At 41.5% G+C, this 18,775-nt stretch overlaps 1 protein-coding gene across 5 annotated transcripts in view; it reads left to right on the forward strand.

Annotated features, from left to right (window-relative positions):
• Positions 1 to 1,144: 1,144 nt before the first annotated feature.
• Positions 1,145 to 18,775, forward strand: part of TNIP1 (TNFAIP3 interacting protein 1) — a 62,672-nt gene continuing 45,041 nt past the window's right edge. For 2 of the 5 annotated variants that reach the window (XM_027841988.1, XM_027841990.1), the window contains exon 1: positions 8,686 to 8,773. The gene's annotated coding sequence lies outside the window, so the exon portion shown is untranslated. Of the gene's footprint in view, positions 1,239 to 8,685; positions 8,774 to 18,775 lie in introns of those variants that run through there. The other 3 variants (XM_027841989.1, XM_027841991.1, XM_027841992.1) reach the window with 3 other exon arrangements.

Consider the following 18,775-nt stretch of genomic DNA (forward strand, 5'->3'; position numbering starts at 1 on the left):
CTAATCCGTGTAAAATGTAAACTACATGTGGGCAGGACCTGTTTCATTTTGAGTGTCTAGAGCATAGTGGGATAGGGCCAAGGACTGAACCTGTAATTTCATTGCCATGGGGAACTCCCAGAGGAGGACACTCCTACCAGTACAAATCAGCACCTTCTCTTTAATTTCTGGTCTTAGAAAGAGTTCTGAGGGCTTGTCCAGAGTTACACAGACAATATGTGTTAGACTCAGGTCTTCTTGGATTCAAGGCCAGGACCCTATCCACTATGACATCCTGCCTCTAAGATATATAGTAAGCACTTAATAAATGCTTATTGACTGATTACATTATGGCAAAATGCATGTTGTAGAAGCAGTAGAAACATAGACTCATGCTTTGTTTAAACTAGAAAGAGATTTAGAGATCATAATTCAACCCATCCCCCTCCATTTATAAATGGAGAAATTCTTTTGAGGAGCTAAGTTCTACATTTCAGTGAAATAAATTTAACCTAGAATGAAAGTTCAGTAAAGGGGTTTTCACTGGGTTCTTCAAGAGGCCCTTACACTATTAATCGGGGATTCCCAGCTTCTCCTGAAATGAGGGAATAAAGCTGGACTCCACTCCCTATACCCCTCTGGAATCCCATCTTACAGGGAAATGATCAGACTCCCCTTACCACCCAAGAAACATTCCAGTGAATAAGTGGAAGCAGAAAGAATGGGAATGAACAAGAGGAAAATGTGATCTGAGCATCTGGAGAGATTTCCTCACCAGGCCAGATGAGTCTGGAATCCCCCACTTGCAGCATACTGGGGCAAAACCAGAGCCTGCTGGGAATAACCCAGTGGAGGAGCTGGGTTTGTAACCTCTGCCAGTCTCCTCCCCCCCCCCAGTTTGTGATCCAAACTCTGAATCATCATCTTTCCACCTTCCCTCAGTAGTCTCCCTTCTTCCCTCTCCAAAAGGAGTGACCTCCAATCTGGGAATTGATCAACAAAAGGTTGTTTAATAAAAGGGAATGTGCTTGTGTTTGTGATGTGTGTGTGTGTGTAAGAGAGAGAGAGAGACAGCCGAATATGGAGTCTCAGCTTAGTGGGGCTGGCTGGCTGTTGTCTCCCTCTATCTCGGGGAATTCCCCTCCTAACTAGAAGTCGTCAGCCTTGTGTTCCTTCCTGCAGTCTCTCAGTCAGCTGAGGAGGATTCGGATTGCAACCCCTACCCTGAGACCCTTCCCCTCTCTCGCCCTTTGAAACTGGTGAGTAGCAGACATTTATTGGACTGGGGGAGAGGGCAAGAAAGGCAACAGGACCCAAGGTTAAGGGTTCTGCTTTCTAAATGTCCCTATCATAGTTCCTCCTGAAATGAGAAACAAAGGCTCTCCCCTCCCCATTTCCAATCTGACCCTTCTCAGTCTGGCCAGTTGGTCATCTGTCCTGTTCCTCCCTTTACTTTCCTCAACTTTCTTCTTTTCCCTCTTTTTCCTATTCTATCTCTTGCCTGCTTCCTTTCCTTTCAATCTTTTTCTTCTTTCTCTCACCTCTTCCATTGCTCCTGGATTTGGGAAAACACAGATTGATTTGGGAAAGTTCTGTTTTACCCTTTGGTTTCTTCTGGGAGAAGGTGGGTTGGGAAGGGAGTCTATGGGAGCTTTGGATCCTGGATAGGAAAAGTCATGTGGGATATTTAGGGATGTTGTACAGGATTTTTAAAGTGCTGCCTTATACTTTATTAAGCATAATATCAAAATGAAAAAATCGGATTCCTCACGCCTGTAATGAAGTCCATTGGGACAGTAGTTAGTTACAAATGATAAAGCTAAGGTTGTTGGTGTTAGTGGCCTTAGGAGGATGAGGTGTTCTTTAGTCTTTTAGTCACTAAGAATAATGGATTTTCTCCAACCTACTAGATGAGAGAGAGCTGGGGTGTCTTTGGGTTGGGCTTATCCTAGTAGATAAGGAGAAGAGAGCATTGAGAGAGGACTAGGCAGGAACATCAGAAGAAGGCTGCCCAAGTGTCTCCATATGGAGGGAGAGGACCCAGCTTCTAATCTGACCTTATTACTTACTTAATATTTCTTCATCAATAAAATGAAGGCATTGGACTCCATTTCTAAGGTCCTATCCAATTTTAAGTCTTATGAGGCAGGAGTAGAATGAGTAGAATGGGACAGAACCAAAGGAAGGTGGTGAAGAAGGGGAGTTGAGGAAGCCAGCTGGGGGGTGGGAAGAGGAGGAGGGGAAGAACAGAGTGGAGACCAAAGAAAGGACACCAGTGGGATGAGAAGTAGAGCCTGGCAGAGTAAGGACTTAGTCTGATGAATTAGGTCAGAACTTTCCAGAATTAGGAAATTAATCTACCCTTTTAGTCTCTCTGTTCATGGTTCCCCAAGGGCCAGTCCTTGACTGTTCTCTGTTCTCTGTTCTCCTCATTCTGCTGCCAGATTAGAAACTGGACAACCAGAAGCGGCTCCCTGTCTTAAAGTGTGAGCCTGCCCTTGTCCCTGCCCCTGCCCCTGCCCCTGCCCCTGCCCCTGCCCCTGCCTTTGCTCCCCACACCTCTGTCTGCCTCAGCCAGAGGAGGGCCAACAGTCTATCCCAGCAGCTGTCAGAATGGGAAAAGAATGGCAGTGTTGGGCCTTCCTTGTTGGAAGGCTTGGGCTAAGCTCAGCTGGGCTGGGTCCGATGGGGGAAAAAGACAGGGAATTTCCCCCAGTGTTTCTTTGCTTTTTCCTGTTCTTGGGCTCCCCATCAACCCTCCAATGAAAAGAAGGCATGCAAGAGGAGAGGCTAGGGGTAGGATGTGAAAACAATCCAGACGGGGAGAAAGGCATCCTGAAAACACGGAGCAACTTCCTACATACATAAAGGGCCAGAACCAAGCTGTGCAGTTCATTTTGCCTATTGATGTCTTTTTTTCCATTCCCTGTGAAAGGTCCAGAGACAAGTTGGACTTGGCCCTCCACAGCTCCAGAGAGAGAAGCTGGGGTCCAATGATAACCTGCATCTCTTCCCCCCCCCCCCCCCACAATAGCTTCCAGGAATAAGAAGCACTGAAAGTGTCTCGGGTTTCAAGAGACAAGAATGGAGAATGGGAATGAGGAAAGAGCACTTAGGACTTGGAGACTTTGATTTCAACCCAGGCTCAACAGTGCAGTGAAGTACTGGATTCAGAAGTAGAAGACCCTAGGGTCATATTCCAGGCTCTACTACTCACTACCTGTGTGACCTTGGACAAGTCACTTCCTGATTCCCGGGCCTCAGTGCCCTATTCTATTAAATGAATGAGTTGAGTTAGATCAGAAGTATCCAACCTGGGATACGTATACTTCTTCTCCCACCCTCATGTCCCTTATCATTTGAAGCTTATCAAGAATATTTAGCAAATGACATATTATCCTACCGAAATTCATTAATCTCTTTTGTCTCTCATGTACATAGGCACAGCAAACTCTAGAATTTATTTCCTTTCATTTTGAATAGGGGCATAGAAAGGGGTGGAGGGAAGCTTACTGAAAGCCAAGGGGTATAGGATAGAAAAAAGATTAGAAACCCTGGATTAATTGATCTCAAAGGAACTTACCAGTTCTTAATAGTTTGTGGCTCAGTCTTCAGAGTGTGGGTCTGGTGAGCTTGGGGATCGGTATGTTGTCTGCCCTGGCAAAAACCCTGGGGGAAGCCGTGATAGTCCTTGTAGGAATTTTGAAAGAGTAGTTTTCCCACTCTGTTGAAGTTAATAATAACAGCTCACATTTTTAGAGGTTTGCAAAGTGCTTTACATACATTATCTCATTTGATCCAGAGATAAGTAGCTAGAGGTTGTACTCCCAGTCCCAGGCTTTGGAGGTTAATTTCCTAACCTGGAAATCCCCTTTCTAGCAGGTGCCTGGGGTAGGGGGAGCTCCTCCTATCCTCCATGCCTCCTTTCCCAAAGGGGGTGCCCTATTGGGATCTTCCTGAAAGTAGGAAATCTGAAAAGATAAACCGGAGGAAAGAGATGCTTAAATGTGGTTGTGGGTGGGTGGACAGAGACTTGTTGGCTGGCTGGTGGGAATTTGATAATTTTTTGTTTGTGGGTTTAACAATGGATTTGCAGAGGTACTGTGGTATCACAGAAAAAGCCCTAGATTAGGAATGAAGAGACCTTTAGATATTATGCTACTGTCTCTCCAGTGTAGAGGACATGACCTGGAGGGATTTGGTTAGGCTGTGAGGTTAAAAGACAGGGGCCTTCCCCACCCCACAACGATCCTACACTGAGGTGATTAACCATGGTTGAAATGTGTGAAGTATCCTGGGCCTGGGTATTTACCTACTCCTGCCTCACTGGGAATGCATAGAGTTAAGGCTTTGGAGTATATCCACACCTATCAATGTATGAAAAATGAATGAAAAAACATTAATTAATAGCTTACTATGTGGCTTACAAACTTTGTTCGAAGTGCTAGGGACACAAATACTAAATCGGATATAGTCCCTGCACTTAAAAATATTACCTTCTACTAAAAAAACAACAAAAAAAATACATTTATTGTACAGCATATATTTTAGCAATACAATGATTTAAAGATACAAATTATGTCCACTTTAAATCTTGTGCACTTGAAGCATTTTAACAAAAAATACTTCCAGTTCATTACTAATTATAATACTATCAATATCAGTCCTATCCAATCAAGGCAGTGCATTGAAATACTTTTGTTTTCAGTAGCAAAATGATGCAGTGTATTTTCAGTATTCCTTTTTAGAAGAGTGGTTCAGTACCTGAGTTTTATTTCAGAATAACTCCACTGTATAGTAATATAATTTCAAGAAATTATTTAGAAATAAATGTGGTATAGCATAGCAAAATTATCCTTTGTTCCTTCTTTCTTTTAAAAATATTATTCTATCCTTTCATTCCAATCAAGTGAATTAAAACAAAACTAAACCTGGAAAATCAAGCCCTCATTACATAGCTACATAGACTGATAAAACAACTTTCCGCATTGACCATGTCCAAAAATGTATGTCTTTTTTTTCCATTTTAAATTCATTGCCTCTCTGTCAGGAGGCAAGTGACATTTTTTATCTTTATTTTTTTGGTCTCATGGTTTACTATTAGCTTAAATCCTGATAAGGGAAGAGAGTACACATATAGGAGTGGAAATTGGGGAAGGGTATTTTAGTTCAGAAAGTTACAACGATTGTGAATGAAATAAGTGGGGTAAAGTAATACAACCTTTCCAGGGACAAAGACAGAGTTGATTCCTAATCTTAGTCACAAACACCTGTCCTAATCAGTCCAGACAAGCACCCTCCTGGTCATACCCTCACACCTTTTACATGAGGTCGAGAGATTTTCCCTCTGCTCGCCAATCCCTTCTTCCTCTGATGTTCTGTGACTTACTGTTTTCTAACAGACTGGATGAAAAATTTTAAAGGGGAGAAGTTTATGTTTGGTTTTGGTTTCTGGTGCTCATCCAGGCTCCACCTCTATCTACTGTTCCTTGGAGGTCCTTGATCACTTGGCTATATCTACCATCTCATTCTTTGGGGATCAAATTGACAAGAATTATTAGCTGGTAGGAGTTCCAAAGGAATGAAGTCAGAATGTGAGAATCACAGAATCACAATCAGTTGACATTTAAGAAAGCATTTGTTGCCATTGTTGAGTTTTTCAGTTGGGGCTGACTTTCGTGACCCCATTTGGGGTTTTCTTGGTAAAGATACTGGAGTGGTTTGCCATTTCCTTCTCCATTTAAAGGAATGGGCTGCTGCCAAACAACACTCCAAATCATAAGCCCCTTTTCATTCAATTGTTTTTGTCTTTGTAGATCCAGGCAACTCAGTTTCTGATCTGAGGGAGGGGGATAATGTCCTTGAGCAGGTTAGAGGTTAGGCTGATTCTATAACCCCTTCCCTCCTCATCCCCATGCTGGACATGGCACAAGATTTGCTAGGATGCATAATTCCATACATCTTGAGCTCAAAGGGATCTCCAAGACAATTTGGTTCAATCCTCTCACTTTACGGAAGACTAGCTTTTGAATTTCTGAAAACATTATTCCTTTTAGCTAAAAAATTGCTTTCAAACAAACACATGGCTTTTCAAAGCCATCAGTAAGTCAGTGAGTCAACAAGTATTTACTAAAATGCTTTTACATGCCAAGTCCTGGTGATAGCAAAGAAAGGCAAAAACTGCCCCCTCCCTCAAGGAGCTCACATTCTAATGGTACTTTTCTTTAGCATTGTTGTCAACAGCTGAACCATGCCATCAAACGCACCATTGATGATGAGTATTACAGGCTCAAAAGTCTGGGGGTTTCAGAGCTCTGAGGCCAGAGTTTTCAAGCTGATCCTGGTCAATGCTCTGAGACCAAAGCTTTTGAATCCTCCTTGTACTCAGGCTACATAGAGAAAAAAATGCAGATAGTGACATAGCATCTGTTAAAAAGAGACCCACAGAAAAACAAAAGCAAAGCACATTTTTCTGGATAGAGTTTGAGTTTCAGGTCTTAGGTTTGAGGGGATGGGTTTAAATAATAGATAATAGCTGAAAAAGGTTAGCTGAGTGAGGGAAAGCTGGCAGGGCAACTGAGCGGGTTAGTGTATGCAAATGTATCTGGGGTTGGGATATGTACAGAAATCTGCACATTTGGAGATTTTTTTGGTAAATATTTTTTGTGTGTTTGAAGATATATTCAGGTTAGAACACATGTGCACATGTGTGTATTTGAAAGCCTAGCTCAACTCTCCTTAGTTTTTCTGTGACATTTCTTTCTGTCTGAGCTTTGCTACTTTTCTCTTTATTTATCTCCCTTTAAAGCATATTATAATTATATTTTATTATTTTAATTTTAAACATTTACATGAACTGAGCATTAAAACTGTTTTGGGATTTTGGCCACATTTTTGAGATGCTGCAGCACAACTTGGATTGCTGTAAGACCAAGGTTGAGAATTAGGGGTTTAGGGTTTACTAGGGTAGAATATGAATGTGTGTGTTTTAGTGCCTGAGGGGCTATGTGCTTATGCATGTAAGTCTATGTGATCACATTTGTGTGAGTGTCTTTGTCTCTTTATGTGCTTATATCCATGTATGTATGTCTACTTCTGAGCATATTTGCTTGTTTTTGCATTCAGTTGAACAAATATTTTTAAAATTTTTACTAACTGCAAGCCAAAAGGAAGGAAAGAAATAGAGAAAGAAAGGAAGAAGGAACAATTTCTGCCCTCAAGGAACTTATATTCTATCGGGGGATCCAGCAAATACACAGAAAAATAAATACAAATTATGTTTAAATTAATACAGTGTAATTTTTAAAATGAGAGCCTTAACAACTTGGGGGAATAGAGAAGAGCCTAGTTTAGGAGGTGGTACTGATTCTGTGTTCTGAAAGAACCTAGGAATTCTATGACTTGGAGGTGAGGGAGAGGGAGGGTGGGCCAGACATGGATGACTGCCTTTTCAAAGCCACTGAGGCAGGACACGATATGTGTGGTACCTATCTAGCAAGCCTGTTCCACTGGAACAGGTTGTCCAGGAATGGGAAGTCATATTAAATAAGAGTGGAAAATTAGGAAAGCAGCCAGCATGAGATTTTGTATTTTATCCCAGAGGCAACAGGGAGCCACTGTGAATTTTTTTTTTTTAGATTAGGGAAATGGCATCATAAAATCTCTGTTTTAGAAATATCAATTCTGCAACTGTGTGAAAGGAAGACATATTGGAGAGGGGCGGGATTAGAAGCTGAGAGACCAACTAAGAGGCTATTATTGCCCAGGCTAGAGGTGATAGAGATCAGGAACAAGAATGGAGGTTGTATCATGGAAAGATATTAATAAGAAGGCTACTGCAGGATTGACCAGTCTTGCAACTGGTTGAATAAAAGAGGGGTTTAGGATAAGGAAGAGTCAGGGATATTTACACTCAGATTATGTGCCTTGGCTTTGAATGTTTCTGCTTTACTTTGTACTCATAATACTTAATAAATATTTGTTGACTAGTCTAACGACCAAACCTTCAGGAGCCTCCTTGGAGGGTTTGGAGTCCTTGACCTCTAATGATAATAGTTAGAATTTATATAACACTTTAAGGCTTTGCAAAGCACTTTATATATATCAGCTCAAATGATCTTGATTACCACCAAGTAGGTGCTATTATTATCCCCATTCTACAGATGAGTATACCCAGGCACAGAGAAGCTTCTTGACTCGCCCAGGGTATGGGGTAGGATTCGAATTCAGGTCTTCCTGACTCCAAGTTCAGCCCTTGAGTTATCCCCAGTATCGCCTAGATGCTTAAAAGTCTAAATCTATGATCTGTGTCCTAGGGTCTGAATGTGTGTTTGTGAAAATGTGTTTGCACGTGCAAGTGTAAGCGTGTGTGTCACACACACACACACACACACACACACACACACACCAGTCTATGCCAGGCACAGGTAAGCCCCGGGCCAAGAGTTCAGAGACTGACTTCGGTCTCAGCCCGAACTTCTCCGAACTGTTCCGAGGACTGAGCCGAGGCTCGGCTCCCCCTCCCCCACTCCGCTGTTTATCATCTTAGCCAGCACCTTCCCGGCCCGCCCCCAACATGGGAGCCCCATAGGGCAGGCTTCCCGTCAATCATCCGGGGCTTTCCCAGGGGTGGGGCTGTGGTGTGAGGCCTCCTCACTTCCTCCTCTCCCGCCCCTCTCTGCGTCCCGCCCCGCCCCGCCCCCCACCGCCGGAGGAAGTGAAGCCGGAACCCCCGAACCCCAAAGGCAGCCGAGACACCAAGGTCGCGGACCCCCGCAGGGCGTGCTGGGCTCGGGTAAGAGCGAGCCTGGCGGCGGCCTCAGGGCTCGTCCTGTCGCTCAATGGGACGTCTCTGACCGGCCGGCCGGAGGCTGAAGGAGTGAGGGGGTGACGGGGCCGGCCTGGGCTCTCGGGGGTGGGCTGGAGGGGGAGGGAGGGCGTATGTTTAAGGGTGCGTGCAGGCGGGTTTGTGCATCCGAGGAGAGGGGACTGTCTACGTGGTTATGTGTTTGTATGTAAACATATCCATGGTGTCCCAGAAGTCTTCGTGCAGGGGTACGCTGTCGAAGCTTCCCGCAATGCACGGATGGCGTGGATGTCGTCTGTGTGTGTGGATCCCCTGTACGTACTCCTGTCTGTAGTGTGAGAGAGAGAGAGACAGACAGACAGACAGACACGATGTACCAAAAGTCTTAGTGCAGGTATAAGCTGTTAAAGCTTGAGCTATTAAGCAGTTATAAGCTTTTCATAGCTACATTGTATGTCAGTAAATATAGAGATTGTATGTCTACCCAGTTACACTTGTATAGCATATATATGGGATTGCATGTGTACACGTTTTTAGTGTGTGTACGCAGGGGTTCACAGGAGTATGTATATTAAGCAGGATTGTCCATAAGGGGGAATAACTGTTTATATGTGAATATGAGTAGTTGTATGCCCAGTACAAGATTACATGTATGTAGTATACATATGGGAATATGGTACAAACATTTACAAATATGTACATATGTGCACATGTAGAGGAGTCTGTACACTCAGTGGGTTTATGCATGAAGGGATAGTTGTTTATGTATACATACATATATGTGAATATAATGTACTTTATAAATATATACATGAGTAATTGTGTCTATTCAGTGTATAAGTACATGTCTATATTGTGTGTATGTGTGTGTATGTACACATGAGAGTGGATGTACTGATAAGGTTTGATATAATTCTGTGTCTATGCAATAGAAGATTACATGTATACAATATGTGTATGGGAGTGTGTATGTGTGTGCATGTACACATGTGAGTGGCTGTACTGATCATAGCTGATGTACTGTGAGATAACTCTTTACTATATGTGTCTACCCAGTAGAAGATTATATGTGTATAGTGTGTTATGGGAGTATGTATGTGTGTGCATGTACACATGTGAGTGGATATACTGATAAAGTATGAGAGAACTGTTTGGGAATACTTGTCTACTTAATAGGAACAGGCAATTAGAGTATACGATATGTGTGTGGAGAGAGAACAATATGGGCGTGTTTGTGTGTGTGTATCTATCTTGAAGAAATTATTTGTAATATACATAGAGGAGGGGAGCTCAGTTCTCTTACATATATGTACATGTATGTGTACTTATATAATACATATATATTTTGAAGAAACTGTTGTAGTATACATAGAGGAGGGGAGATCAGTTACAATACATATATATATGTACATGTATGTGTGCATATATTATATGTATAATTGCTAACATTTATATAGCACCTTAAGGTTTACAAAGCACTGCGCATGTATTCTTTCATTTACAGTAACTATATGTATATACATACAAATGTATGTGCATATCTGTGGGAGGATGAGCTTGTGGAAGGGAGTAGATGGGTATTCAGTTGTTAATCATTCCTGACTTCTTCTTCTGCTAGAAAGTGTGGGAGGGTGAGGTTAGGAAGGTTGGGGAAGCTGGCAGCTCCCGTGTGAGAAGTACCTTGGGGTGAGCCCTAGGAAGATATATATATCCCTGGTCTTATCTTTTAGCTGCTGCTGTTTCCTCCTTGGCTTGCTGTCCCCTGGAGATTGAGGAGCCTGTTGAGAGCTGGTGCTCATGCCTAAAATGCCCACACAACATCTGTTGCCAAGTACTTAGGACTCTGACATTGGTCTAGATTTAACAATAATAGTAGCTTGTTTTTATATAGTGCTTTAATCTTTGCAAAATCTTTTACAAAAATGTCTCATTTGATCCTCACAACAAGAGGTGAGTGCGGTTATTCCCATTTTACAGATGAGGCAGATAGAGGTTAAGTGACTTGCCTTGGGAGTCACATAGCTAGTGAGTGTCTGAGACAGGATTAGATTCTCCTGATGGACTCTGTCCTCATCTTCTCCTATTCCCTTTCTGTACTCTCAGTGATCTCATGAGCTCCTATGAGTTCTCCTGTCATCTATATGTAGAAATATCCAGTTCCATTCTGAACTATAGTCCAGTATCACCATCTTTAACTGGATGTCCTGGAGGTATCTAAACACAGATCCAAAAGAGAAATCATTATCTTTCCTCCCAAACTTCCCTCTTCTTAATTTCCCTATTTCTGTTAAATTTACCACTATTCTTTATTCACCCTGATCCAAAACCTCAAGATCATCCTCGACTTCTCTCTCCTTCACCCCTCATATCCAATATATTAGTTGCCAAGTCTTGTTGATTCGGCGTCTCAAACATCTCAGCATATGTCCCCTTCAGTCCATACCCACAGTGATATCCCTGCATCCCTTCTTCTGGTCCTCATCACCTCTTCTGGACTAGCCTTGTAATTGATCTCTCTGCTTCCAGTCTTGCCCCTCTAATTCATCCTCCAAATATCTGCCAGATTGATACTCCAAAGTATAATTCTGACCATGCCACTCCCCTCTTCAGCAACCTCTAATAGTTCCTTCTTTACCTTTAAGATAAAAAGTAAACTCTTCTATTTGGTTTTTGTTTTTTTCTTTTCAGCAAGGCAGTTGGGATTAAGTAATTTGCCCAGGGTCACAGAGCTAGTGTCAAGTGTCTGAGGCTGTATTTGAACTCAGATTCTCCTGACTCCAAGGCTAGAGCTCTATTCACTTCCCCTTCTATTTGGTTTTTAAAGGTGTTCACCATCTGGCTACTGCCTACCATTCCAGGCTTTATTACACATTCTTCTTTTTCAAATACACTATGTACCTGGCACACTGGCACACCTGTACAAGGCATTCCATTTTCTGTATCTGGGCCTTTACACTCCCTCTCACCCTCCTCAACTCTGACTCTTGGAATCTTTGGCTACCTTCAAGGCTCACGTCAAGTTTCTCCTTCTCTAAGAAGCCTGTCTTGATGTCACAGCCCTCCTCACAGAAATTACTCGGACCATTTTGTCTATGTTTTGTATTTATTTATTTTTTTGAATGTGTTATTTTCCCCTAATAAGATATAATCTCCTAGAAATTAGGGCTGGCTTTTTGCCTTTGTGTCTCCAAGTGCACTCAAGGCCTATCCTTTATGCTTGATCCTGGGGATACAAGGAGAGAGGCAGTTAGGTGGTACAGCAGATAGAGCACTGGATCTTTGGCCTTGCTAGCTCACTTAATTGCTGCTTGGCTTAGTTTCCTCATCTGTAAAATGGGGATAATAATAACATCTGCCGCACAGAGTTGTGAGGATAAAGTAAAATCAATCGATCAGTAAACATTTCTTAAGCACCTACTATGTGCCGGGCACTGTACTCAGTGCTGGGGAGACGAAAAGAGGCAAAAAACAGTCCTTGCCCTTAATGAATTTATAGTGTAATGGGAGAAACAATATGAAAATGAATATATACCAAGCATACTATGTACAAGTGAAATAGGAAATAATTAACAGAGGGACAGCACTAGAATAAAGAGGAGTTGGGAAAAATTTTCCAGTAAGAGAAGGGATTTTGAGTTGAGATTTAAAGGAAACCAAGGAGTTCTGTAGGCAGAGCAGAGGAAGAAGACAGCCAGGCAGGAGGGACAGCCTGAGAAAATGCCAAGATAATATTAATAAAGTGTTTTGCAAAACTTAAAGCACTATATAAATGCAGACTTCTATTATTATTAACATTATTATGTCTCTTCAAGGAGCTTACATTTTAGTGGGAGAGGCTTGGGGAAAGATAATAATAAATAAATAAATGAATAATAAAAGGCAGAACAACAGCATTATTATTCAATGGATGGGGAGATTACTTTGGGCTGAGGTGGTCAGAAAATCCTTCCTGAATGATGTAGATCTTGAAAGATAGAAATGTAACTGGTGAAGTTGAAGAGATGAGGTCCCTTCTTGGGGCAGTGAGAAGATGTGTTATTAGAGAGTGGGGAAGATTGAACAGAATTATGGCAGATCCATCTGGAAAGAGGAGTTAGAACAAGGTTGTTGTCTTAAATGTCCAGACGTTATTCTAGAGGCAGTAGGGTGTCATCACAGGTTTTTTGAGCAAGGGAGGGGCATGATGAAAAGGCATAATTTCTCCTCTCTCTTGATAGCCATCCCACTTTAAATATTCCCACTGACGTATTATTTCTCTGTATATTTCTCTTTCTTGTTTCTCTCCCTTCTCACTTTTTTTGCACATTCACTTTTGCTTCCTAAACTATAGCTTTTTCAACTGATCTCTGCTGCCTTTTCCAATTTGAACCTCTACTCTGGGTGCTTTTCTCTCTGGCAAAAGAGAATATCGTATGTCTGGTGGAAACCTCTATTTCCCCCACCCCGCCTCCATCCCCTATGGGGACTCATTCTTACCACTACTTCCTCTAGGTTGTTCTCTTGTATTTCTGCAAATGTGTTTGTGTGTGTTTGGGGTGGGGGTGGGGAGAATGGTGTGTCACAGGAGAATGGAGGCCTCGATACTATCTTCTTTCTTTTTTTCATTTTCTGCTTTGAGGGGAGAATAGTATGAGGCATTGGACATGTATGTTAGGGCAGATATTGCAGCATCCTTGTGATGAAATATTGGACAGATGGTCTCATTTTTTAACACTTAGTTACACGAACTCTTTTGAGTGCTCAAAAAAAACCAAACAAACAAAACTAGGTTATACTTCCCCCCAGCTTTCAGTGTTGGCCTGAGCAGCTGGTTCTGCCATAGTCTTGGTCCCTGGACTGACATTATTTCTTCAAAAAGAAACCTGTGAATGCTGTTCAGGGAAGCTAATGGGTTCTGAAGAGCTCAATCTGAGGGACACCTATGGTTGAAAATCTGCTTAGTCTGAGGACTCAACAACAGAGACTGTTACTCAAGGCAGGAAGGCTGTAGTCTTGAGTCTGTTCCATTTATGGACTGTTCACACATAAGGAAAGCAACAGTTGAGGAAGATGGAAATTGTGTCACTGGAGAGTCATCCTCAGGATCCCTGGGTTGGTATTTTTATAGGGTGGAACTAATGGAAGAGGGAGCCAGTTCATTAATCAGGGAACATTTGTCTGTTTTCTCCACCCACCTAAGGCATGTTCTTTCTTGCTACTCATCAGCCTCAAGATCAAGTACTTTACCTCTGTCCTTCTAAGTCCCACTTGCCTTGAGGTACCAGTTATGGATTGTCCTGTGTCCTTATTCATTTGCTCTGCCTTAGCCCCTGAGAGAAAGCAAGGAGGTTAGAATCTGGAAGGGAGGCTTTTGCTTCTCCTGAAGTCAGTTGTCTCTTTTCCTGATTTCCCTTCCCCTCTCCTTTCCCTTCTCTGAGTTTCCTCCAGTTTGAGGAAACTCTCAAGAATCATAATTGTGTTACTAAGAGATACGGACAAGCTTATCCTTTACAAACCAGTCCTAGAAGCTTTCATTATTCAAGGGGAGTTTACTGTCCCTAACCATGCCTCTCTCCTTCCCATTTGAAGGTCCAGGGAATGTTTGTATCCAGTAGAAAATCCCAGTCCTCTCTGCTCACTGTTCAGCTATATATGTACTCAGTAGGTATATACTAAGAAAAGTGGAAAGTTGTGGACTTTGGTGTTAGGGTTGGGGGGAAGGGAGGACATTGGGGAAGTATTTGGGCAGTGAACCAGTCTACTAACTTTTTTTCTTCTACTTGGTCTTTTTTATTTTTATTTTTTGATAATTAATTTATTTATTTTTGGTTTTCAACATTCACTTCCATAAGATTTTGAGTTTTAAATTTTGTCCCTCTTCCTCTCCTCTCCCCTCCGCAAGGCAGCACGCAATCTTATATAGGCTCTACTTACACATTCATATTAAGCACATTTTCACATTAGTTATGATGTAAAGAAGAATTAGAACTAATGGGAGAAATCATGAGAAAGAAGAAACAAAACAAAACAACAAAAGAAAAGGAGAGCAAATCATATGCTTCCATCTGTATTTAGACTGCACAGTTCTTTGTATGTGGATAACATCTTCCATCATGAGTCTTTTGGAGTTGTCTTAGATCCTTGCATTGCTGAGAAGAGCTAAGTCTATCAAAGTCAGTCATCGCACAGTGTGGCTGTTACTGTATACGTCATTTTCCTGGTTCTGCTCATTTCACTCAGCATCAGTTCATATGAGTCTTTCCAGGTTTTTCTGAAGTCTTCCTGCTCATCATTTCTTACAGCACAGTAGTATTCCATTACATTCATGTACCACAACTTGTTCAGCCATTCCCCAATTGATGGGCATCCCCTCAATTTCCAATTCTTTGCCACCACAAAAAGAGCTGCTATAAATATTTTTTGCACATGTGGTTCCTTTCCCTATTTTTATGATCTTTTTGGGATACAGACCAGTCTGCTAACGTGAGGGAATTGGGAAGAACCTCAATTTCTCCACTTGGGGTGAGATGTTATTAGATATTATTAGTATGGAGGCCGAGAAGTATTTGAGTAAGAGAAACTTGGGAAGGTAGTAGTGAGATAGACAAACAGAGGTTATTAAATAGAAGAAAGTGAAGATGTTTGATATCCATGAGACAGTGGCACTGGAGAGGCCTTGTTGTGTTTTATCAGATCTATTCTGTTCAGAAGGAAAGGGTTCATAGTGGAGTATGTGACTCTGGTGGTCATGCTCTTGGAATTCTTAGAACTACATCTGCTTCTCTTTTTTTTTTTTTTTGCTTCTTGGTGAGGCAGTTGGGATTAAGTGACTTGCCCAGGGTCACACAGCTGGAAGTGTCAAGTGTCTGAGGCCAAATTTGAACTCAGGTCCTCCTGACTTCCAGGGCTCTATCTGCTGCACCTTTAAAAAAATTTTTTTGGGGGCAGCTAGGTAGCGCAGTGGATAAAGCACCGGCCCTGGAGTCAGGAGAACCTAAGTTCAAATCTGGCCTCAGACACATGACACTCACTAGGTGTGTGACTCTGGGCCAGTCACTTAACCCCAATTGCCTCACCCCCAAAAAAAATTATAAAAAAAAATTTTTTTTTGCTTTAAAAAATTTCTTTATAAAGGTTATTACGTGTAGTCTAGTCTGGAGAGGGGAGGGAGATGTAGTTTATTGGGAAATGGACTGATTCCAAAGGACCTGGGTTCAAATCCAATTTTGGCCTGTTTGCTACCCATGTATCTTTGACAAGTCACTTAACCTCCTTGGGTCTCATTTCCCTCAATTGTAGAATGAAGGCATTGGACTCCATAGTGTCTGAGGTCCTTTCCCCCTCTACATCTGTGATCCAGTTAGGAATAATTGGTATAGCAAAGGTAATAACCCAGGAATAATAATGGCAGAGGTAATAACCTAAATTGTATATGGAGTGGGGAATGAGAGAGAGGGAATGGCTGTAAGGGTGATTTTCTCAGGAGGAATGGCAAAGTTTGAAGAAGGGATGGATTTAGGGGCGAAGATGGTAAGTTCCTTTTTGGACTTAGTGAGTTTGAAATAGGTAATGGACATCCAATGGAAATGGACATCCAGTGGAGATGTCCAGCAGCAATTGGTGATACAGACCTGAAGCTCACGATGAAGATTAGGACTGGTAAGTTTGGGAGTCATCTGCATAGAGATTATAATTGAGCCCATGGGAACTGATGAATTAGTTAATAAGGGTGTGTGTGTGTGTGTGTGTGTCTGTCTGTCTGTCTGTCTGTGTGTCTGTGTCTGTGTGTGTGCTAGATCTTGTAATTTAGTTGGCTTTTCTTTTAAGTACTTAAGTGACAGGCTATCAGAACTTGCATATTTAATATGATACTGTTTTATTTTCTCTGATGTCTTTATAATGTATTTTCCTTGCTTATCTCTCAATCTATTTTTACTTTGTCATGATTTACACTCTTGTTTTTTTTTTAATTCAGTTGAGGCATAATAATTCTGCCTTAATTCTTCATTTTACATTTTTAAGTGTATTTCTTCCATGTAGCAAATTGTTGGATTTTACTTTCTTATCCTGTCTGCCACTCTCCTCCATTTTATGGGTCAGTTCATGTCATTGACATTCCCAATTAAGCTTGTTAAATTTGTTTTCCCTTCCATCAAATCTTGCTATAATTTTTCTTACTTTAAAAACTTATCTGCTGTTGGTATTACTAAAACAACCCAATTTCAGTCTCTTCCCTTTCATTTTCCAAACCAGAGCTAAGTTAATGGATCTTGTTTTCCCCATCTCTTTTTTGCGGGGAGGGGAGGGATGGTAATCAGCCTTTTAGTCAATTTGGTTTACTAGTGGCAACTCTGTTCTCCTTCCTCCTTTTTACTTTTCCCAGTTTAGTCTCAATTCAGTTCAGTAAGCCTGCTGTGTTCTGGGCCTTGTGTCAAGCTCTAGGGATGCACAGACAAAAAAATCCTGAATAATTCTTGCTTTCAAGGAGCTTTTTAAACATTTTTTTTCTGTTGGAGGCAACATGTACACAGGCAAACAAATGCAATATTTTTATTTCTTTTTCTTTATGTCGATATATTTATATCTATATATCTATGTGAAGTAGGAGAAACCCTGCTCAACAGATGAATTAGAAAAGATCTTTACAGGAGGGGGCACTTGAGCTGAAGATTCTAAGAGATAAAGTTGAGGAGAGCATTCTAGGTAGAGAAGACAGCCTTTGCAAAGGCAGAGAAGCTAGAGATGAGACATAATGTACCACAAACAGTTAAATGAAGATTCTCTGAAGTGCAGTAATGTGAAATCACTCCAGAAAGTGCATTGGAACAAACTTGTGATGGACTTCAGATGCCAGAAATAGAAGTCTGTTGTCTTTGAGGTAATAGGGACCCATTGAAGCTACATGTACATGGGGATGTCAGTTTGGTAGATATGTAACGTACCCAGTGAAGAGTAGACTGGAGGCAGGGAAATCTTTCAGGTGACTATTACAGTATCTCAGTTAAGAGGGGATAAGGACCTGCACTAGGGTGCTGTGAGGGGAGAAGGAGAGATGAATAGAGCCAGCAAACCTCGCTGTGGAAACAAAAGAGCAAATAGCTGATTGGAAATGAAAAGTAAAAGACAATCTGAGAAAAGAAAATAAAAAAGCAATAATATTAAATGAAAGCAGCTTAGAAGCAAGCTTTGACTAATGTAAGGAAGAATGCAGTGCATTGTTTCCCAGCAGTTAATTTGAATATGACTGTTTTCTAGACTTTGGAATTTATTGCTGGGAAACTACTTCAAAGAACTGTTTTTTAGAACTATGGGACTATTGTATAGTAACTGTGTTATACTTGTTAGAAATATAGATTTTGAGTTTCTCATTTTAAGGTCAAGGTGAGTCATTTAACATCTTGAGACACTGTTTTAAAGCAGGAGAGCCAGTGAACAGAAGCAGAGAGTAGAAGTCATGTGAGAAGAGAATCACTAGTCATAAGAAAGAAGCATAGAAGCTAGAAAAAGTAGATGAGAGACCTGAGCAGAGGAAGAGATGGACAGCTGAACTGAAAGCTGAGACAGTTAACTTAAGGCCTACACTTTTGAGCCTGGAGGGAGAGGGAGGGAGGGAGGGAAGAAAAGAAGGAGAGAAGACGAGAGACAGGCTTTGTTGACAGGAGTTGATTAGAGGACATTACTAATGCTGAGAGCTGATTGGAGGAAACGAGAGTCCTCTCTGTGGATGAAGGACTGACTGGGTTTGCCTGCCAGTACCATTTACAGCTTGAAAGAGGGGAAACCTAATTCCTTGGGGTTCTTAACTTGTGATAGATTGCAGGGGGATCTGTGAACTTGGATGGGAAAAAGAAAACTATGTCTTTATTTTCATTAACCTCTAACTGAAATGTAGCATTTAATTAAATTATTTTAAAATTATAGCACCTACCTCATAGTATTGTTGTGAGGATCGAATTAGATAATATATCTATAAAACATTTAGAGCAAAATGCCTAGTATATAGTGTTTAAT

This window comes from Vombatus ursinus, unplaced genomic scaffold, assembly GCF_900497805.2.
Source record: "Vombatus ursinus unplaced genomic scaffold, bare-nosed wombat genome assembly UNPS02014863.1, whole genome shotgun sequence".
NCBI lineage: Eukaryota > Metazoa > Chordata > Mammalia > Diprotodontia > Vombatidae > Vombatus > Vombatus ursinus.